We start from the raw sequence: 24529 nt of genomic DNA, 5'->3' as shown, positions 1-24529 counted from the left end.
TAGATAGATAGATAGATAGATAGATAGATAGATAGATAGAGGGCACAGGGTGAGTTGAAGATGAAGGGGTCATATCTGGAGAATAAAATTAAGGGGTGAGAGAGGATTATACTAGGAGAAGGAGAAAGGGAAAGGTAGAATGGGGTAAGTTATCTCACAAAAAAACAGAAAAGAAAAGGCTTTTACAGTGGAGGGGAACTGGGGGAAGGTGAGAGGAAATGAGTTAATATTATTCTTCTTAGGATTTGACTTAAGGAGGGAATAACATACACACTCAATGGGATATGGAAATCTGTCTTACACTACAGGAAATTAGGAGGGGAAGGGGACAAGAGAGTAGGGGGATGATAGAGAGGAGGGCAGAATGGGAAAGGGGGCAATCAGAAGCAAATACTTCTGAGGAGGGACAGGGTCAAAAGAAAGAATAGAATAAATGGCGGGGTGGAATAAGATTAAGGGAAATAGAGTTAGTTTTTCACAGCATGTCTCCTATGGAAGTGTTTTGCATAACTGCACATATATAGCCTATATTGAGTTGCTTGCCTTTTCAACGAGGGTGGGTGGGGAAGGAGGAAGGGAGAAAATTTGGAACCCAAAGTTTTAAAAACAAATGTTTTAAAAAAATGTAAACATGCAAGTGGGAAATAAGAAATACAGGAAATGGGGTACAGAAATCTATCCTGCCCTCCAGGAAAATAGAAGGGGAAGGGGTAGAGAGATAGCAGGGAAAGCAGACTAGGGGAAGGGGTATTCAGAATGCATGCCATCCTGGGGTGGGGAGAGGGGCAAGATGGGGTGAAAATTTGGAACTCAAAATCTTGTGGAAATAAATGTTGAAAACTAAAAATAAAAAAAAAGTATTAAAAAAGAGAAAAAAATAATAATATTGAGTTGTTATTTATCTATTAAATAATTTTCCCTTCTCTAACTACATATCTGTGTAAGGACAAATTTCCTTCTTGTACTTCAAACAAAGTATATCACTACAGACTGAAAGCAGAAGCAAATATGAAAACCCAGCTGTTTTCTATTAAACCGGACATTTAAAAGTTTAACAAAATATTTAAGAGTGCCATTCTCACTAACTTCTTTTTATTTTAAAAAATAGTTATTTTCATCAAATTATGTTATCTATATAAGTATGTAGTGAGCTTATTGTTATTTTAATAGATTAATACATATTTTAATTTAATAAAAAAAAACAATAAAATGAGGGGTTGGGTTAGAAATGCCTCTGAGGTCCCTTGTAGGTCTAGAGCTATCTTTAAAAGAAAAAAATAGTACTGTTACATGAGGGGGGCAGAATGAAGATGGCAGACAAAATTTATTACCATGGCTAAGGTAAGTGAAGAAAGAGATAAAGATCATATAGCAGCTGAATTGAGTTCAAGTAATTCTCTGAATACATGCCCTGAATAATCAAAGAACTAAATTTTATTATTGTTGAACCTTTTTCAGAGAGTCTGAAGACTATAGAGAACTAGAAAAATGGTACAGGATAGGAGATATGCCAATGTCCAAATTGTTAAAATAAGGAAGAGGGTGGGGTTCACAGAGTGTAGAGTAGCAATCTTGAGGTCATTTCAAGGTTAGAGTCTACAATACATTAAGAAAGGAAGCATTTGATAATATATGGAAAGGAAGCAATCATCACAATGGGCCAGCAAGACTCCATCAAAAAAGAAGTTATGTCAGACTAAACTAGCTGGCATAGGGGTGAGGAGTGGAAGGTCAGAGAGAATTAGTATGGAGGGAGTTTCACAACTGGACTTGCCTTACACTGGTGAACTGATGAAATCATACCTTTTATAAATGTACATATATGTCCAGAAGTTACACATAAAATTACAAAGGAATGCATCTCTGCTGGATATACTTATGTATAGCACCACTTCATATTATGTTGTAGTTTTGTTTTGTTTTGTTTTGTTTTTACTTTGTAGCATTTTCTCCCTCTTCCTCCATACTTCCAGCATCATCAGAGAAGGCTCACTCATTTCTGAGAAGTAAAGATAAGGTAGAGTCTAAATCCACACAATTCTTACACAGCAACGTCTGCCCTAAAAGAAAACATGGAATGTTGTGTAATTCAACTGGGTTTCTCCATTTCTCTTCATGTTACAAGAACACAGTTACTTTTAATAAATTCTCTATTCTTTCTGAAGATAGTCTTATCAAAACAAGTTCTGTTCCTTTTGTCTAAAAGGAAAATATTTCTACTCTCCTTTAAGGATTTCATCTTCCATTCTTAATGTAAAAAATCTGAAACATTCCCATATAGCAAACCCCTTGTGGAGCACATGTGACACAAAGAAGGTACACATAAATCCTGGGAGCAAGGGGGTGGCATATTTATTGAGGAATAACTAAATAAATTGAAATTATGCAAATAGTGATTATAATTGCATGTTAAGGAAAAAACAGGGGAGGTGGAGCCACGATAGTGGAGTGAAAGCAGTGACTTGCTTCAGCTCTCCCCCAAACCCCTACAAATACCAATAAAAATGGCTCTAAACAAATGATAGAGCAGCAGAACCCACAAAAAGACAGAGTGAAACAAATTTCCAGCCCAAGAAAACTGAAAGGGCTTTTGGGACAGGCTGGGAGAGGAGCGTACTGTGCGAGCAAAAACCAGGCCTCAGCAATCCTGGAGCAGGCATCAAGGGAGTGAATCACACGACTTAGGGGACTGAATCAGGGGCAGCTGTGGTGGTTTCCAGACTTCTCAACTCACAAACACCAAATGTCAGTAAGAAAGGTCTGTCAACCACAGTTTGAGAGGATCTTGGTCCTGCTCCAGTCCCAGTGCAGCCCCAGGGCAGCAGCTGCTTCTGGAGCTCTCAGGTCACAGACTGAGAGGAAATAAGTGGTTGATCAGAGAGGGATTGCAGGGATCTCTTTACTGGTGTTGAGGCAGAATTCTCTTGCTTTGCCCATGCTTGGATCTGGGTCACAACTCTGGGTGGCAGTTCTGGGGCAAGCAGGAATGTTGGCATGGTGAAGCTTATGGTGGCAGAAGAGAGGGAATCCCCCTCAAAGTTCCAAGGGAGAAAATAGTGCTTGTGGTCAATCATAGACCAGAGTACAGGTCAGGAAAGGAGTAAACACCTCTCCTTTGATCATATCACCTTGGAAGAACTGAAAATTTATAGGTCCCAAGAAGTATCTCTGAAAACAGCTGCACAAAACTCCACAGTATATTCTCTATACTGGAAGCAGGCCTCTACCTTAACAAAGAGTTTACAACTCAAGTAATTGGCTGGAATCATGAGCAAACAGCAAAAAAAAAAAAGTCAGACCATAGAATCTTTCTTTGGTGACAAAAAAGATCAAAACATACAACCAGAAGAAGACAACAAAGTCAAAGCTCCTACAACCAAAGCCTCCAAGAAAAATATGAATCAGTGCCAGTACATAGAGGAGCTCAAAAAGGATTTTGAGAAGCAAGTAAGAGAAGTAGAGGAAAAACTGAGAAGAGAAATGAGAGTGATGCAAGAAAATCATGAAAAACATGTCAACAGCTTGCTAAAAGAGATCCAGAAAAATACTGAAGAAAATAACAGCTTAAAAAATAGCCTAACCCAAATGGCAAAAGAGGTCCAAAAAGCCATGGAAGAGAAGAATGCCTTAAGAAGCAGAATTGGCCAAATGGAAAAGGAAGTCCAAAAGCTCACTGAAGAAAATACTTCCTTAAAAATTAGAATGGAGCAAATGGAAACTAGTGACTTTATGAGAAATTAAGACATTTTAAAACAAATCCAAAAGAATGAAAAAAAATAGAAAACAATGTGAATATCTCATTGGAAAAACAACTGACATAGAAAATAGATCCAGTAGAGATAATTTAAAAATTATTGGGCTATCTGGAAACCATGATCAAAAAAAGAGCCTAGACATCGTCTTTCAAGAAATGATCAAGGAAAACTGCCCTGATATTTTAGAACCAGAAGGCAAAATAGAAATGGAAAGAATCTGCTGATCACCTCCTGAAATAGTTCCCCAAAAGAGAGAATATTGCATGCATCCAGAAAGACAACAAAATCAATATTGTGGAAACACAATCAGAATAACACAAGATTTAACAGCATCTACATTAAGGGACCTGACAGCTAGGAATATAATATTCTGGAGGGCACCCACCCAGCAAAACTGAGTATAATCCTTCAGGGAAAAAATGGACATTCAGTCAAGTAGAAGACTTTCAACAATTCTTTATGAAACACCAGAGCTGATTAGAAAATTTGACTTTCAAATACAAAACTCAAAAGAAGCATGAAAAGGTAAATAGGCAAGAGAAATCATAAGGGACTTATTGAAGTTGGACTGTTTACATTCCTACATGAAAAGATGATATTTCTATCTCAGAAAGCTAGCTAGCTAGATAGATAGATAAATAGATAGAAGCCACAGGGTGAGTTGAAGATTAAGATTATTTAGAGTTCCCAGTAATAAACTTCAAAGTGCTTAACATAGCCATGTGTAAATTAGCTGTTTGGAAATAATGAACTTCAGTCACATTACCATCTTTACCTGTGAAGGTCTGTTTTCACTCAGATATCTGAAGAATAAAATTAAGAGGTGAGCGGAGATTATAATGGGAGAAGGAGAAATGAAGATATAGAATGTTGTAAATTGTCTCCCATAAAACAGACAAGAAAAAGCTTTTATAGTGGAGGGAAAGTGGGAGAAGGTGAGAGGAAATGAATGAATTTTATTCTCATTGTATTTGGCTTAAGGACAAAATGACATCCACACTCAATTGGGTATGGAAATCCATCTTATCCCACAGAAAAGTAGGGGGGGAAAGATAAGGGAGGATGATTGAAGTGAGGGCAGATTTGGGGAGGGGGTAATCAGAAGCAAACACTTCTGAGTAGTGACAGAGTCAAAAAAGAAAATAGAATAAACAAGGGGTGGGATAGGATGAAGGGAAATATATTTAGTTTTTCACAACATGACTACTATGAAAGTGTTTTGCATGACTACACATGTATAACCTGTATTGAGTTGCTTGCCTTCACAATGAGGGTGGGTGGGGAGGGAGGAAGAGAATCTGGAGTCCAAAGTTTTAAACACAAATGTTAAAAATTGTTTTACATGCAACTGGGAAATAAGATATACAGGGAATGGGGTATAGAAATCTATCCTGCCCTATAGGAAAATAGAAAGGGAAGGGGAAGAGAAGGTGGAGTGATAGAAGGGAAGGCAGATTAGGGAGAAGAGTATTCAGAATGCATGCCATCTTGGGGTGGTGAGAGTGGTGGGATGGGAAGAAATTTTGGAACTCAAAACCTTGTGGAAGTGAATGTTGAAAATTAAAAATAAATATTTAAATAATTAAAAAAACAGAGACAGAAACATTTGAGAAAAATGAGATATCTGTAAGGTACTATTCTTTTTGTATGTGAACTTTTGTTTTTTTACTGAAAGGGGAAGAAAAAGGACATTTGTGTGAGAAACATGGAGAAAAGAATTTTGAAAAGAAACACAGACAGTTCTGAGATGAGTGGAGAGAAAATCAGCCCACCAGCTAAAAATGTTTTAGACGAGAAATAGCCTGTTTTAAAAAATCTGAGTGAAAACAGACCTTCACAGGTAAAGATGGTATTTCCAAATAGCTAATTTACACATGGCTGTTTTAAGGACTTTGAAGTTTATTGCTGGGAACTCTAAATAAAGGGTTATCAGGTACTATGGGGCAATATTATATACATATAAGTATGTATTTATCCATCTCCATTATATACATATAAGTATGTATTTATCCATCTGTCTGTGTCTGTCTCTACTTCTGTCTGTGTCTCAATGTCTCTGTCTCTCTCTGTGTCTCTCCCCTCCCTCTGAACCCAGATTATATGAACTTTGTTAAACTGATAGTTTGGTAACCTTGTGTGAATCCTAAATGTAGCTGAACAAGCCAGTTCTTGGGTTAATAGGAATGTTCTGATATACAGACAGGTCATTAATTGATCAAATATGGAATCATTTATATCAACTAAGGTCTAGTAATTGCTAATTTTTACACTTATGTTGACCTTGCCCTGCCCTCTAGGGCATAAGAGGGAAAAGTGCTCTAAGAAGGATACCAGAAATGCTTTGTAGATTCCAGGCTTACGTTAATTGATTTTCTCTGAAAGACTGTAAAGTTGTCTCAGTGTCCAGACTAACTAGAAATAAGAAGCTCTTTAGATCCCAGAATTCAGGCTGTTATTTAATGAAACTACTTAACATTGCTACAGTGGCCTGAGAATAGAAATGAAGCAGCTCTTTCCATCTGGAGAGTGGAGAGACCCAGAAAAGCAGTGGTTCCATAGAGCAGATAGCATATACTGCAATTCCTTCAATAAAAAGACTAAGGATATTGAGACCTCAGTCCAAAGTTGTTTTATTTTTTTTTTCTGGTCATGTGGGTTTCTCTACTTAAGTGCCTCATGACTAGGTTCATGTAAGTTTGTGATCACCATTATTCAGAGACTTGGTACTCATCAGTGAAAAAGCATGACCTAGGTTTATGGGTGGATTTTTATGTTATGATTTTCATCTCATGGATTTCTGTAAGTAAATGTTTCACAATTAAGAGTTAATGGTATCTTGACTAATTTGTATAGAGAAATCCACCAGTGGGGTGTTAAGGCACTAAAGTTTTGGGTAATAGATTTATGCCCTCCCAATAGGAGTATTTCCTCCTTAGAACACTGAAACTAAGCTGTAACCACATATTAACACCTTTAGAGAACCATCTCAATTTGTCAGATTCAGCACAGGTTCGGCAAGTGAGCCATCCTTATTTCAGAGAAGAAGATAACAATTGTCGATTGTAGGCAAGTCCTGCACTTATATAAACTGATAGATATTGAAGTGAACCAACAGAACATTTAACATAACGAGCACAATAATCTAAATGAAATTTTAAAAAATTCAGAATAAATAAAACAACCAACAGATATTTTTTTAATTATTATATTTTGCTTCTGTATTTTCTTTTCTTTATAAAGAGGGTTCTAGATGTGTCTATAACATAGTTTTCAAAGTATTTAGGTAAATCATTAGAATACATAAATATGTTTGTAAATAATTTTAAATATAAGCAACATCTAAAAAAAGAAAGACATAACTTAATTTTGGTGTGAAAACTATCTATTGGGAAAGTGAGGATATAATTGATTGGTATAGGTATTCCCACTGTAGAAAGTCCTCTATCCAGGAAGACTTCTACTTACTCTTGAACTTATAGTCTTAGGCAGTTGTATTGGGACATTGAGTAAATAAGTGACTTGGACAGGGTCTCTTTGGGTGTATGTGTCAAAGGCCAAAATTGAACACAATGCTTCTGACTCTGAGGCCAGATTGCTATTCAATATGTCATGCAGACTCTTACCTAATAAAATTACAAAAATGATGATTACATTATTATAAAATAGGATAGTTATAAATCATAATCACATATTTTAAGTATCTATGAAGCTAAGTTGCCTTTTTTTTCTTATTTTAGCATTCTGATGAGTTTGCTTATGATCCCTATAATCATTACAATTGCTCACAAAGGGTTGAGATTTAAATGTTTCCTTCATGAACTAAGGCTCTTTCAGGCTCAGATAAGTTTGAGAAATCCCCCAAATATTCATTTTACAGTACTGTAAATTTCCTTAGAACTTCACTAGCCCAGGGGCTATGGACTAAGTCTGCAGTATTTAAAAGTGTAGCTTCTGAGCTTGTCATATGTGAATAGATAGTTACAACACCTTTATCTATTCAATCTTCAAAACAGAAATACATTCCCAGCAACATTCTTTTCTTCAGGAAAATCACTCGACACCACAGCCATCCTCAAATGCTTCCGACCCTTCCAGGCAGAGATAGGGTATTTGGCAGGAAATCAATTTATGTTCCCCTGTACTGAAGAAAGCAATGTGTGAGGCAGATCCAGGTGGAGGAGAGCATTGCCTTATTTGTAAGATAAATCATAAGATATTGTTACAATGAATGGACAAGAAAGCCCAGGAAAAGAATAGAACAGAAGATTGCCTTCTAAAGGCAACAAAGTCAACTGAGGAGAAGAATGCTGTGTGAATGGAGTGATATTCAGAGATAGTATAACACTGCTGCTTCCCTCAGACACTCTAATGAGCCAGAGCTCAATTTCTATTATAGACTTTCTGGAAGACTGAGAATCAATGTGAGACTGGTGTGACTAAGTTTTTCCGTTGCCCTGTTCAACTCAAAGAATCCTCCTCTTGTGTCCTGTTTAAAAAAAAGAAAAAAAAAATAGAAAACATTTCCTTTTGCTACCTGATGAATATAAGGGAATAAATGGGTCCAAAGTCTTCCCCTTCCCCCATTTCTTAAAGGTTTCTTGCTCTTTTAGATATTTTGTGTTGGCTCACTTGGAAAAGAGTGGAGATCATTCTGCATCACAAATTGCATAGAAATCCAGTTTATAATTTGTCTTTCACTCAGATATTGAAAAACAGCTATTTTCACAAAACCTTCCCATTGAAGATCACTCTTTAAAAATGCATAGAAGAATAGCACACCTAAATTTCATTATTGTTTGAGAAATTCAAATATTCAAATATTCTTTCTTACTAGATACACATAATTTTATTATACAAATTTGATGAAGTTTTAAAATCATTATATATTATTAGATGTGAAATTATTCTCTAAATATTCAAGGTTGCTATTGGTTATGACAATTTGTTATATTTTAACAGGGAATTTTAGCTCACTTTTCAGTTACCATACAAAACCATTTATAATCATGGAGATTTTTGTAATGGGGAGGAGAAATATATTAAATGTGCTTTTTTTTGGTTTTACTTTCAAAGATTTATGTAATTACCCCTTAATAATATAAAGTTTCTTATGAATCACAATATGATTTATGAATCTGATCTTATTAAATACTTTTGCTTCTCATCAAATTCAATTCCATTTGATGAAATATTGATGCTTGAAGTTCACTAAATAAATTAGCAGTTGAGTTGATAAAAAATCCTAAGTGCCCAATATCTTCCTGAAATAGTAAGCCCCATTAATCCCTTTCCTCTAATAATAAAATATTAATATCCTTTGATAATATCAATAATCAAGGCCAGAGGTCATTTTAAATAAATTTGTTGTAGCATTCTTAAGGGAAAAAGTCACAATTATGTTTAATGTCACATCAAATACATTTCAAAAGATTACATGTCATAAAATAACATCTTGATTTCTTTTCTCACCATCCCTGTCCTACACTTTATCACAGTGAGCAAAAGAGGTGGCAGAATTAGCTGCTGAAGAAGATGCTAAGTTTCATGATTTCATTTATGCCCTGTGGTATCCACTACAATTTTGAACAATAGCTTAATAATTATTTTTGAATTGAAGTAATATATGTGCATGTGAATTAAAATAAAATAAACACAAATAATCCAGTGAAAGTTTTGCAAACAGTTTTTTTCTTCATATTTATTACGTGTGTGCTATGTGTCAGCCACTGTGCTAAATGTTGGGGCTACAAAGAAAGACAAAAGTCAGTTTCTGACCTCAAGAATCTCATAATCTAACAGGGAGATAAAATCCAAACAAGTATGTGCAAACAAGTCATATACAGCTTAAATCAGGAGCAATAAACAGAGGGAAACATTGGAATGAGAAACATTAAGAAAAGCTCCTGGTAGAATGTGGGATTTTAGGGATTTAAGGGAATCCAAGGGAATGATAATGAAATCAGTTTTGGCCATGTTCAGATTAGAATCTCTATTCCCAGTAAGTAGTTGGAGATGTGAGACTGGAGGTCACCAGACTGATTGGGGCTGATTAAGGAGATTTGAGAATCTTCTTCACATTAGAGATGATAATCAAATCCATAGGAAATGAAGAGATCACCAAGTGAAAGAGAACTGAAGGAGAAAAGGCCCAGGACAGAGCCCTGGAAAACATCAACAGTTAGCAGGTCTGACATGGCAGAAGATCCAGGAAAGGAGACTCAGAAGGAAGAATGGGATAAGCAGGAGAAGGACTAGGAGAGAATCATGTCACAAAAACCTAGACAGAAAAGAATACTGAGGATAAGCTTGGTGACAACATTGTCAAAGGCTGTAGGTAGGTCAAGAAGGATGACGACTGAAGAAAAGGCTATTAGATTTGGCAATTAACAGATTTTTAGTGACTTTATAGAGAGAAATTTGAATTGAATGATGAGGTCAGAAGCCAGACTGTAGAGATTAAAGAAAACACAGAGAGGAAATGAAATGGAGACACATATTTTAGATAGAAATATCAATCTGTTTACCCAGAAAAGTAAAGAGAAATAGGAGATGATAACTGTCAAGTGATAATTTTTTGAAGATGTAGGACACATCAGCATGTTTAGAGGAGGTAGGAAAACTAGTAGACAGGGGGACATTGAAAATAAGTGACAGCATGACAGCATGAGGATGATAGAGGGGATAATCTGCTAGAGAAGACAAAGGTATGGGATCATTTGTGCAAGTTAAGGGAATTTCCTTTGAAAAGGAAAGGGTCACCTCATTATGTGAGAAAAGGATCCCTGCACATCCTGACAATAAGCATAACACCAAATACACTAAGCCTTTCTGCCCCTAACTCAATTTTATGATATGCATGATTAAGGAATAAATAGTGGCAAAAGACATCTAGGTTATGTGAGATAAGAAGAAATGGAAAGGATGGAGCTCTTGGTTAATGGCCTCAATTTTTTTTTGCAGTAAACTATGAGGCAAGGTTGTCAGATGAGATGGTGAGAAAAGGAAGTTAGGAGACATTGGAGGAAGGACGAAAAGATTTTTGGAAAAAATTGCTCTAGTGAATGAGATAGTTATACATAGGGTGAGATAAAAAGGAGACCTAGGATCATATCCTGCCTCTGACATTCCTGACTGCTGCCTCTGGCAAAGTCACTTAAAAGTCCATTTCCTTATCTGTTGAATATGGATTATAATAGCAATTATATCTTAGGATTGTATTGAGGATCAAATGAGATATCATGTAATGAGTATGGTTCTGTATCAAGGACTTCTTTTGCAATCTCATGAGCTTTATGCACCCCTCTTTAGAATAACACTTTCCACTACAAAAATAAAATATTTAAGATTACAATAGAAACTAATTATGTTGAATGTGTGTGTGTGCATTTATGGGACTCAAAGTCAAAGTTACTTAGATTTTTAAAAATCACTTTTTTCTTTCTATTTGTGATCCCTTGTTCTTGCCATGTGATCCATTTTCTCATACTTTCATGTATTTCTGTGATGATTATCAGATGATCCTAGAACAGAGTAATTTCTATTATTATACCTGCCAAAGAATCTCTTGTGATTTTGATGTATTAATAGGAGATATCTTGTTTTTAAAAGAGTCTATAAGGCAATATGCTATTCAATAAAATCAGATCAAGTACTGAACTTCTGAAAAAGTACTCTTTTCATAAATAACAAGTATGCACAATAGGATTGTCTCTCAGTCTATTATATCTTTGTGTGATAATAAAGTTATTCTGTTACTTTAATGAATGGTGCAAGATAACACTGATTATTAATTTAAAATGCAAATCACATTTTATAAAATATACCATATCTAAAACTGACAAACTTTTCTTTGGGTACAACTACAACATAAATAACATAAATCTATGAAGTATATTTTTGCATGAATGGAAAATGAAATTCTCCCAACTACACTAATAATGTGCAAGATTAATTTCTTCTAAATAGACAGTAAACTTCATTTTAATAACTCATGGAAAGGTCTAAGCATTACGTGATTACATTTTTTGAATAGCATTTTCTTTTTTCCAACAGTTAGATGTCAAGAACTTTTTAAGTATTCATTTTTACAAGATTGTGAGTCCCAAATTTTTTCTCCCTCCTACCCTTCCCTCTTCTGAAAATGGTACATAGTTAGACAAAGTTCATGCTTGTGCTTTAAAATTAAAAAAAAATAATTAGTCACAGTTATGAAAGAAGAAACAGATTAAAAAACATGAGAAAGAATAAAGTAATTGAAAAAATATGACTTTAACTGAATTCAGAGTACATCTGTTCTTTATCTGAATATGGATAGCATTTTCCTTCCATAAGTCCTTTGTACTCGTCTTGGATCATTGGGTTGCTGAAAAGAGTTGAATCCTTCATAGGTGATCATCACAAAATGTTGCTGAAAATGTGTACAATGTTTCCTGGTTCTGCTCATTTTACTTTGCATTAGTTCATGCAAATCTTTCCAGTTTTTTTGTTTGTTTTTTCTGAAATACACTTATTCATCATTCCTGTTGCACAATAGCATTTCATTGCATTCATATACCACAACTTTTTCAGCCATTCCCCAATTAATAACCATCCCCTCATTTTCCAATGTTTTGCCACCTCAAAAAGGTCTGCTATAAATATTTTGCACATGTAGGTCCATTTCCCTTTTTAATGATTTCTTTGGGATACAGACTTAGTAGCTGTATTGCTGGATGAAGGCATACTGTATGCACAGTATCATTGCCCTTTGGGTATAGTTCCAAATTTCTCTCTGGAATAGTTGGATCAGTTCACCACTCCACCAGCAGTGCATTAGTGTAGTAATTTTCCCATGTCTTCTCCAGAATTTATCATATTCCTTTTTTGTCATAATACCTAATCTGATAAGAGGAGGAAGTACCTCAGAGTAGTTTAAATTTGCATTTCTCTAATCAAAATTTATTTAAAGCACATCTTTACTTGCTTATAGATAGCTGATTTCTTCATCTGAAAACTATCTTTTATCTATTGGGGAATGGCTTATATTCTTGTATATTTGACTCAGTTCTCTATATATTTGAGAAATGAGGACTTTATCAGAGTTACTTCCTGTAAAGATTGATTCCCAGCTTTCTGCTTTCCTTCTAATCTTGTTTGCATTGGTTTTATTTGTACAACACTTATAAATTTCATATAATCAAAATTATATATCTACATTTTGTAATGCTCTCTACCTCTTGTTTAGTCATGAATTCTTCCCCTCACCATAGATCTGCCCAGGGAGATGATTCCTTGCTCTTCTAACTAGCTTATGGTGTCCCCTTTATGTCTAAATCATGCCAATGGTCTCTCATATCCAACTTTTCTAATATTCTATTTGCCTCAATTTTTTCTTGTTAATTTTTTTTGGTCTGACACATCTTTTCTAATATTCTATTTACCTCCTTAGTTTCTTTCTTGTATATTTTTGGTGGGATGTATTGATTTCTAAGATGAGAGAGTTAATGTCTCCCACTTATCTAGTTTTGCTGTCTATTTCTTCCTGTAACTCATAACTTCTCTTTTAAAAATTTGTATGCTATACTAATTCATGAATATATGTTTAGTATTGATATAGCTTCATTGTCTGTGTTACCTTTTAGCAAGATATAGTTTTTTTGCTTATCTCTTTTAATCAGGTCAATTTTTGCTTTTACTTTGTCTGAGATCAGGACTGCTACTTCTGCATTTTTTTTTTTACTTCATAATAGATTTTTTACTTCATAATAGATTCTGCTACAGTTCCTTACCTTTACTCTGTGTGTATCTCTCTGCTTCAGGTGTATTTCTTGTAAACAGCATGTTATAAGATTTTAGTTTTTTGATCTACTGTGCTATCCACTTCTATTTTATGGAAGAGTTCATCCCATTCAAATTAGAGTTATGATTACAACCTGTATATTTCCTTCCATACTATTCTTCCTCCTGTTTGTCTTGTTTCTCTTTTTACCCTTTCTCTCCTCACCAGTGTTTTTCTTCTCTCGGCCATCTCCTCTAATATGCCCTCCCTTCTGTTAATCCCCACCTCATTCTCTTTATTTGATCTCCTCCCTTCCTACTTCCCCGTCATCTAAGATAGTTTTCTATATTCAACTGATTGTGTATATGACTCCCTCTTTGAGCCAATATACATAAGAGTGAGGTTCAAGAATTGCTCATCACCCACCCTCTCTATTTTCCCCTCCACTGTAATAGGTCTTTTGCACCTCTTCATATGAAATAAATTACCCCATTTTACCTCTCCCTTCCTTCTGCACCTATTGTACTCTACTTTCTCAACCCTTAATTTTTTTAATGTCATTCCCTCAAATTCACCCTCTGTTTATGTATATTTCTTCTAGCTGTACACAATTTTTAATTAATGATAATTTAATAAATTAATAACATTTTAAAGAATAACAAATATCATCTTCCCATGTAGTTGTATAAAGAGTTAAATTTTGTTGAACTCCTTATGTTTTCTTTTCCATTTTTACTTGTTTATGCTTCTTTTGGGTCTTGATAATGGAGGTAAATTTTTTGGCTTGGTTCTGTTCTTTTCCTTATGAAAGCATGAAATCTTTCTATTTCATTCAACCACTATATTTTCCCTTGATATAGTATGCTTAAGGGGTTCAATTTCAAGTTTCTTGGACTAAAAGATTGTTTCACCACTTGTGTGTGTGTGTGTGTGTGTGTTTGTGCTGGTTCTGCTATTCCAGGATTTGTTTTGTGGTGCTATTGCATGGTCATTTAGAGGTGAATATGGGAGAATTACAGCAATTTACTACTTATTTCTTCATTTTGGCCCCCAGAAATCCTATACCATTATATTTTAATATTAAACAGGTCCCTTATAGCTTTCAATCAGTCCACCTAAGACTCAACTTCATCCAAGACTAAATGGAGGTAAATTTAATTTTTTAGGGTTGAGCTAAAGGTTGTGTTACTTTAATTGAGGCTTAAACTATTTTTTCTATCAGTTTCTAGCAGCATGACCAGAGACCATTTAGTTTTGTTAGACTATACTCCAAGAGTCATCTGTATATTCAAAATGACTTATTATTACTTTTTTAAAAATGTTTTCATATTGGATGAAAACAAATAGGAAAAATACAATTGTAACATAGGTTCCAATGTGACTGGTGACTATGCTGCTGGTAAACCTGCTGGTTTACTGAATGCAAGTAGATCCTTTCATAGTCAAAACAAGTAAAAAATAAATGGTATTAAAGGTAAGTGCTTTCTTTGAAAACAGAAGTTAATGAAAGCAGTGAATCAAAAAGAAGGTATCTTGGGGTACATAAGAAGTCCAGCAAACTTCTAGCCCTGATAACTTAGGGCTAAACTGTGTAGTATATATCAGAAAAAAAAATCACAGTGTATTCTGGTGAAAGTGGGAAAATGAACAAATAAAAATTCCTTTAAAAAGTATTTTTCTTTAAACTCTAGCCACACTTCTAAAAAAAATCCATTTTTTGCACTTCAAAAATGATTGCCAATGATTATAAACTGCTCTACATATAGAAAATTAAATCATGGGTAACAAAGTAGTTGACAAAATACTATTTCAAAATAATTTCAGTATATTATAATAAAATATCAATATGGTAATCTCATTATGAAAAATAATGATTTTAAAGTTGAACTCCACGTGATTCATAAATTAACATAACTCTTCTGTAATTGTTTCTGTTTATGGAAATGAAAGGTTCATTACAAACAGCTAAAGGCCAAGACCACATTGAACTAAGAGAAATGAGATATTGTAAAACTCCAAAATATTTTTCTCATGTGGGTAAAAATATTTTAATGATAACTTTAAATTTAATTAGATTTTTTAAATTAAAAGCATTTTTCTCTATTCCATTTGCCTTCAACAAACACTGAAAAGAGAAGAAAAACAAAAAGCAAGCAAGCAAACAAACCAAAAAAAAAAAAAAAGAACCTTGTAACTTTTATAACACATATGCTTAGTGAAACAAAATAAATTCTTATACTGGCCATGCCAGAAATAACCATCACATTCTGTATATTTAGTCAATTAAGTAACAATTAGGAGGAGACTAGCATTCTATAGCTTTACTCCTCTGAAAAATTTAAAATTTGAATGACTTGATTCAGAATGAAATCAGCAAAACCAAAAGGATAATTTAAATTGATTTTCAATAGAAAAGAACACCAAATTTATGAAGAGACCCAAAAGCCTAATTCATTATTCAATGAATAAATCTAACAAAAATACATATTGCCTTAACATATACATTCATCCCTTATACATCTCTAGAGTTAGGGGCATGACATTCCTGTGATCTGAAAAATCGACATAAAAATTTTGGCCCTTCTTTCATAATAAACAAGAAGTCTGATTTTTTTCATGGATTATTTATTAAATGGTTTAAGCCTCAATTAAAATTTAGGTTAAGTATTTGGTCAAAGGCTTTATGTTGTCTGCTGGCTTTCATGTGTTGTCTGTGACTTCCACAAAACTCCTCCTAAATTCCCATTTAATTTCTTATGCCAACTTGTAATATATCAAAACTGTGACAAGTAAAGTCATGATGTGGAAAAAATCATTCTATTGGTTGAAGTACAATTTTGCACAAAAAGAAAGGGGAAAAATAAATATCCCTCCTGATCTTCAGTCTCATGAAGTATATCAAACAACCAAGGACATGAAGGGAATTAAACAGAATAACTTTACTCAAATTCTCAGAGCAAAATGGTTTAAGGAGAGGAATTTGAGACAGAAGTAGATGAATTAAATTTAAAAAAAAGCAAAAAAAAGTCTTAAAAGCAGTGTGGTATGACGGATAGAGCACTGAGCTTGGAGCTTGGACTCAGTAACACCTGAGTTGCATTTAGCCTCTGATTCTGAACTGTTATGTGACCTCGGCCAAGTTAAATGACTTCTTTATGTCTTATTTAACTCCATTGTCAAATGAGGTCATTGGATTTGATGATCCCTAAAGTTTACTCTTCTAAATATATATGATGCTGTGGCTTTTTTTTTTAATTTTTGCTTTATTTTCATATTCTTCAAAATAATTGAGTTCCAAATCCTCTTCTTCCATCCATTCCCTCCTCCACTCATTGAAAAGACAAGCAATATGATACTGATTAATAGATATGATGTCATGCAAAAGATAATTACATATTAGCCTTGTAGCAAAAAGAAAAAAAAGAAGAAAAATGAAATGAAAAATAATTCAACTTTCACTAAGTTTAGCAGTTCTCTTTCTGGAGTTGGGTAGCCTTTTTCATTGTGAATCTCCTATATATTTGAGAAATGAGGCCTTTATCAGAGAATATATATATGTATGTATATTTATATTATTTCATTATCTGTGGCATTTTTTAGCAAAATGTAGTTTCACTGATTATCTCTTTTAATTACAATTATTTTTGCTTTTGCTAAGTGAAATCATGATTGTCACCTGAGCATATTTAACCTCTGAACCATCAGAGATTCTGCTCCAAATCCTTATTTTAATCCTTTATGTGTTTTCCTGTTTCAAGGGTAGGCAACATATAATTGTATCATTGTTTCTAATCCCTTCTACTTTCCATCTCCATTTTATTGGTAAGTTCATACCATTTACATTCTCATTTATCATTATTAACTGTTCATTTCACTCCATCCTATTTTCTTCTGTATATCATTTTTTTCTTTTTATCTTTTGCCTCCTCAAAAGTCTATTTTGTTAAAAAAAAAAAAGTGGAGCCAAGATGGAGGAGTGAAAGCAGTGACTCACCTGAGCTCTCCCCCAATTTCTCCAAATACCTCTAAAAGGTGACTCTTTTTACAACAAATTTAGAGCAGCAGAACCCACAAAGAGACAAAGTTTCCAGTTCAAAACAACCTGGAAAGATGACAGGAAAGGTCTGTGGCACTGACCTGAGAGAAGAGTGTCCAGTGTTCAGGTTATAGCACAGACCAGGCCTAAGAAAAGCCAGAGTAGACCTCAGGGGACTGAATCACCAGCAACAGTGGCAGTTTTTAGTCTTCTTAGCCCACAGATGCCAGAGACAACTTAGAAGGTCAGTGCGAGGGGTCTGTCAGGACTGTGTGACAGAGAAGTTCAATCAGTAGTGCAACAGTAAGGCTGTTACTGCTACTATAACCCTGGCTCCAACAAACCAGGAGCAGACCTTGAAAGTGACTAAATTTGCTGCAGTGGCAGCAATTGCTCCTGGAGCTATTATCCTACAGAATGAATGTTTAAAAATGACCTATTTCAACTTCCAGGAGCCATGATGGCAGAATAAGCAGTAAGGTGCTCTCTCTCTCCTTTATTGACCTTCAAAAAATCCAAAGGGTATTGCCACAGGAAAAATTCTGAAATAATAGAGTCAGCAAAAAGACTAAATACAGCAGTACTCACAATACAGCATGAGACTAGGAGGATTACTGGAAAGGTCCCTCTTGCTGTGGCTGAAGGGGGCCAGTACACAAAGGAAGGTGTCCCAGCAAGACAGTGGCAAGCCCTACCTCAGCAAACCAGTAACCAGGTCCCTAGCTCCCAGCACAAGAAGCCTGGGACAGTGCACCCAGTGCCTCAGAAGCAGAGATCAACTTTAAAAGCCAAAAAGAGGAAAACAACATGAGCTAAAAACAATATAGAAAAACAATGACCACAGAGAAGTATCTTAGCAAGAGGTAAGTTCAAAACACAAATTCAGAAGAGGATAACATTGTCAATAAACCCACATATGAAACCTCAGAGGGGAATATGAACTGGTCTCAAGCCCAAAAAGCCTTCTTGGAAGAGCTCAAGAAGGGTTTTAAAAGTCAAATAAGGGAGGTAGAAGAAAAATCTAACAATTCCTTTAAAAATACACTTGACAAAAGTACACTGAAAAAAAACAAACAAACAAACTACTTTACAAGTAAAATGGGCCAAATGGAAAAGGAGGTGCAAAAGCTAACTGAAGAAAACAATTCATTAAAATTTAGAATTGGGCAATTGGAAGCTCTATGAAACTCTATGATCAAGAATCAGTCAAACAAAATCAAAAGAATGAAAAAATTGAAGAAAATGTAAAATTCCTCATTGGAAAAACAACTGACCTAGAAAATAGATCCTGGAGACTCAGATTCCTAAAATCTACTACTGCTTAGATTCTTATAATCTAGCCAATAGCTTACTAATATTCAGTCTCCTTAAGAGTCTGCCCACTAAGATGGATGTTCTAATAAACTTTGTCTTTGAGTGAAAGAAGGCTTGGGTCGAATTCTTTCGGATAGGACCTGCGTGTTGAGATTTTGGGGTCCTAGGACCCCTGAACGCCTAAGCCACATCATTTTGGTGGCCCATATGGGGAAACTGCCTAATCCCAAGTTCTTCTCCAGCCAAGACTGGAAGATATGCAAGCTTTCTCTCCCTCCTTTTCTTGCTCTGCAGTTGGGGTCTCTCTCCAAGCACCAAGACTTGGAGGTGATTTTCGGGCAGACAGTTACAAGGCTGTCTAGCACTGGGCCTGACACTCTCAAGTTCTCGGTCCACTGGATGGCTTCAAGGCCATGGACCTGGGTACACCTTCCACAGCATAGAGGACAAGGACGGATGCCATATCCAGAAGTGTATCTGTTAATTCCCTCAGCTCTAGGGAATTGGGTGCAGTTGCATTTTGGTTCCCTGAGGCTTACTTACTCCCTTCATTCTGCACCTATGAATCCTCTTTCATGGAGGTTACAGGAAAAGTTAGAACAGCTAAAAATATCTTGGCATATTCTGGAGGTTTTGTGATTGATCATTAAGGAGTTTTGAAACACCTTTGATTTTGCCCTCGTCCACCTGGGAAAGGAAGGAGGGGGAAGGGGCAGCAGCTACTGTGTGGGCCCCACTGGCAATGGCCTTGGGCCCTAGGGCAACCTTTGCCTGGAATCATCACCTAGGTTCAGCAAGTCATGCTCAAGGTAAAGAAGTTGATGTCTGAACTTGGATTTGTGTCTTCCAGACTATGGGTCATTCACCTACAGTTGGTAGCAAACAGCGAGTACCAGCCAGTGTCCCCACATCGTTCCCTGAACGCAGCCTATGCTAGGTTCCAGTCAATCTCCTCTTTGGGACCCCCTCGAGGCAGGGACAGCTCTATGCCCCTTGCCAGCAGGAAGCAGTTTCAGAAGACGAGACCTTTGCCCTTACTCCAAAAGAATTTGGGTCCCATTTGTTTGAGGGGGGAATGATGGGGTTGAAATCTGGGCCCCAGAAAGGAAAAAACCCTGGACTTTCCCACATGGCCAAATCTCTGGCATTTGCCTGAGGCTATAATCCTATTAACTGGTCTTTCATTGTGGCTACACCCAATCTCCCCTCCATTGTCTTACCTCCCTGTGTCCCCTGGCCATTTCCCACAATTAATCCTAGCTAGGCTCCATTCTCCAGGTCTCAGGAGTTCTGTTCACCCCAGTTTACTGGCCAATCCCATCCAGATCTCCTTTGGTCACTCCTAGATCTCTCCCACAGGCTTTCTGTATATAAGGTACATCTTTTTTACATTAAGATGCTCATATTCTGAAAATCTAGCCACTGCTCAGATTCTTATAATCTAGCCAATAGCTTACTAATGTTCAGACTCCTTAAGAGTATGCCCAATAGGATGGATGATCTGATAAACCTTGTCTTTGGCTGAAAAAAAAAGAAAGAAAATAGATCCAGGAGAGATAACTTAAGAATTACTGGTCTACCTGAAAGTTATAATGAAACAAAGAGCCTAGAAAGCATCTTTCAGGAGATCATCAAAGAAAACTGCCCTGAGGTCCTAGAACAAGAGGGTAAAATATTCATCAAACGAATCCACTAGTCACATCCTGAAAGAATTCCCAACTTAAAAACATCAAAGAATATTGTAGCCAAATTCCATAATTATCAGGTCAAGGAGAAAGTCCTGCAAGTAGCCAGAAATAAACAATCCAAATACCATGGAACCATAGTCAGGATTACACAGGACCTTGAAGTTTCTACACTAAAAGAACAGAGGGCTTGAAATATGACATTCCTTATGGCAAGGGAGCTTAGATTGCAACCAATGATCAACTACCCAGTGAAACTGAGCATAATCTTTCAGTGGAGGAAATGGACATTCAATGAAATAGGGGACATCCAGATTTTCTCAATGAAAAGACCAGAGCTCAATGGAAAATTTGATCTTCAGATACAAGACTAAAGAAAGGCATAAAAAGAGGATCCAAGATGGCGGAGTAAAATCAGCGACTTGCTTGAGCTCTCCCCCAAACCCCTCCAAATACTTTTAAAAAATGGCTCTAAATAAATTCTAAAGCAGCAGAACCCACAAAAAGACAAAATGAAACAAATTTCCAACCCAAGACAACCTGGATGGTTGATCAGAAAGGTATATCGCACCAGGCTGGGAGAGGAGCACAGTTCAGCATGGGTGCACAGGCCTCAGCGAACCTGGAGCAGACCTCAGAGGACTGAATCATGGACAACTGTGGTGGTTTCCAGAACTCTCAATGCACAAATGCCAAAGACAACTTAGAAGGTCAGTAGGAAAATTCTGTGTCTGTAATGAGAGAGAAGCACCATGGTCTCAGCTCCAGTCCTGAGCTCAGTCCCGAGGAAGTGGCTGCCTCCTGAGCTTCCAGCTGATAGACTGTGGGGGAATCCAGTGGCTGATCAAAGGGGGATTGCTGGGATCTGTCTGCTGGTACAGGATTCTCTTGCTTTGCCCGTGCTTGGATCTGGCTCACAGTTCTGGGTGGCGATAGAGGGGCAAGGAGGAGCACTGGCTTGGTGGAGCTTGCAGTGGCAGTGGCAGTGGAGAGGAAATCCTCTTCACAGTTCCAAGACAGAAAAGAGTGCTTGTGGTCACTCTCAGACTAGAGCACAGGCCAAGAAAGTAGTAAACACCTTGTCCTTCCTCATAACACCATGGAAGAACTGAAAATTTACAGGTGCATAGAAGTATCTCTGAAAACAGCTGCATAAAACCCCTGAAGCTTGGGATACTACATTCTCTAATTTTTTTTTTAATTAATAAATTTATTTATTTTTAGTTTTCAACATTTACTTCCACAAGATTTTGAGTTCCAAATTTTCACCCCATCTCACCCCTCCTCCCACTCCAAGATGGCATGTATTCTGAATATCCCTTCCCCTAGTCTGCTTTCCCTTCTATCTCTCCCCTGCTTCTCTTATCCCCTTCCCCTTCTATTTTCCTGTATGGCAGGATAGATTTCTGTACCCCATTTCCTGTATTTCTTATTTTCCAGTTGCATGTGAAAACATTTTTGTTAAACATGTGTTTTCAAAACTTTGGGTTCCAAATTTTCTCCCTTCCTCCCTCCCCACCCACCCTCATTGAAAAGGCAAGCAACTCAATATATGTCATACATGTACAATTATGCAAAACACTTCCATAGTAGACATGCTGTGAAAAACTAACTCTATTTCCCTTAATGCTATCCTGCCTCCCCCCATTTTTTGTATTCTTACTTTCTGACCCTTTACCTCCTCAGAAGTATTTCCTTCTGGTTACCCCCTTTCCTAATCTGCCCTCCTCTTTATCATCCCCCTACTCTCTTGTCTCCTTCCCCCCCCATTTTCCTGTAGGGTAAGGCAGATTTCATACCCAGTTGAGGTTGTATGTTATTCCCTCCTTAAGTCAAATCCTATGAAAATAAAATTCACTCATTCCCTCTCACTTTCCCCTGTTTCACCTCCACTGTAAGAGTCTTTTTTTCTGTCTTTTTTTGTGAGATAATTTACCCCATTCTACCTCTCTCTTTCTCCTTCTCCTAGTAAAATACTCTCACCCCTTAATTTTATTCTCCAGATATGACCCCTTCATCTTCAACTCACCCTGTGCCCTCTATCTATCTATCTATCTATCTGTATGTATGTATGCACATACATATAATTTTTTCCCTCCAACTACCCTAATACTGAAAAAGGTCTCATGAGTTACAAATATCACCTTTCCATGCGAGAATGTAAATAGCTCAACTTTAATAAGTCTCTTATGATTTCTTTCCTGTTTACCTCTTCATGTTCCACTTGAGTCTTGCATTTGAAAGTCAGATTTTCTATTCAGCTATGGTCTTTTCATCAAGAATGCTTGAAAGTCCTCCATTTCACTGAATTACCATTTTCCCCCCTGAAGGATTACACTCAGTTTTGCTGGGTAGGTGATTCTTGGTTGTAATCCTATCTCCTTTGTCTTCCAGAATATCATATTCCATGCCTTGCACTCCTTTAATGTAGAAGCTGCTAAATCTTGTGTTATCCTAATTGTGTTTCCTCAATATTTGAATTGTTTCTTTCTGGCGACTTATAGTCTTTTCTCCTTTACCAGGGAACTCTGGAATTTGGCTATAACATTCCTAGGAGTTTTCCTTTGGGGTTTCCTTTCAGGAGGAGATCAGTGGATTCTTCCAATTTCTATTATGCCCTCTGGTTCTAAAATATCAAGACAGTTTTCCTTGATCATTTCTTCAAACATTATGTCTAGGCTCTTTTTTGATCATGTATTTCAGATAGTCCAATAATTTTTAAATTCTCTCTCCTGGATCTATTTTCCAGGTCAGTTGTTTTTCCAATGAGATATTTCACATTGTTTTCTCATTTTTCATTCTTTTGGATTTGTTTTACACTGTCTTGATTTCTCATAAAGTCACCAATTGGTCTATTCTAATTTTTAAGGAAGTATTTTCGTCACTAATCTTTTGGACTTCCTTTTCCATTTGTCAAATTTTGCTTTTTAGGGCATTCTTCTCTTCATTGGCTTTTTGGATCTCTTTTGCCATTTGGGTTAGGCTATTTTTTAAGGTGTTATTTTCTTCAGCATTTTTTTGGATCTCCTTTAGCAAGCTGTTGACTTGTTTTTCATGATTTTCTTGCATCACTCTCATTTCTCTTCCCAGTTTTTCCTCTACTTCTCTTACTTGCTTCTCAAAATCCCTTTTGAGCTCTTCCAATACCTGGGACTGATTCATATTTTTCTTAGAGGCTTTGGATGTAGTAGCTTTGGTTTTGTTGTCTTCTTCTGGTTGTATGTTTTGATCTTCTTTGTCACCAAAGTAAGATAATATAGTATGACTCTTTGTGCTGCTTACTCATGATCCCAACCAGTTACTTGAGTTTTAAACTCTTTGTTAAGGTAAGAGTCTGCTTCCAATGTGGAGAATGTACTGTCACAAGCTTCCAGAGTTTGTACAGCTGTTTGCAGAGATACTTCTAGAGACTTGTAAATTTTCAGTTCTTCCAGGGTGGTATGATAAGGTGTGAGGTGTTTCCTCTCCACCACCACAACAAGCTCCACCATGTCAGCACTCCTCCTTGCCCCAGAACCAAGCACCTCCTGAAAGAGATCCCCAAAGGAAAACTCCTAGGAATATCATAGCCAAATTTGAGTTCCCAGGTCAAGGAGAAAATATTGCAAGCATCCAGAATAAAAACATTTGAAGTATTGTGAATCAAGAATCACCTACCAAGCAAAACTGAATATAATCCTTCAGGGTAAAAAAAAATGGTCATTAAGTGAAATGGGGACTTTCAAGCATTCTTGATGAAAAGACCAGAGCTGAATAGAAAATTTGACTTTCAAACACAAGACTAAAGTGAAACATGGAAGAGGTAAATGGGAAAGAGAAATCATAAGAGACTTATTAAGGTTGAACTTTTTACATTCCTGCATGGAAATCTGATATTTCTAACTCATGAGTCCCTTGTCAGTTTTAGGGTAGTGGGAGGAAAATATTATATGTATTATAGATAGATAGATAGATAGATAGATAGATAGATAGATAGATAGAT

The sequence above is a fragment of the Vombatus ursinus genome, unplaced genomic scaffold, assembly GCF_900497805.2.
Source record: "Vombatus ursinus unplaced genomic scaffold, bare-nosed wombat genome assembly UNPS02012179.1, whole genome shotgun sequence".
NCBI lineage: Eukaryota > Metazoa > Chordata > Mammalia > Diprotodontia > Vombatidae > Vombatus > Vombatus ursinus.
Note: the sequence above shows the minus strand (reverse complement) of the source record.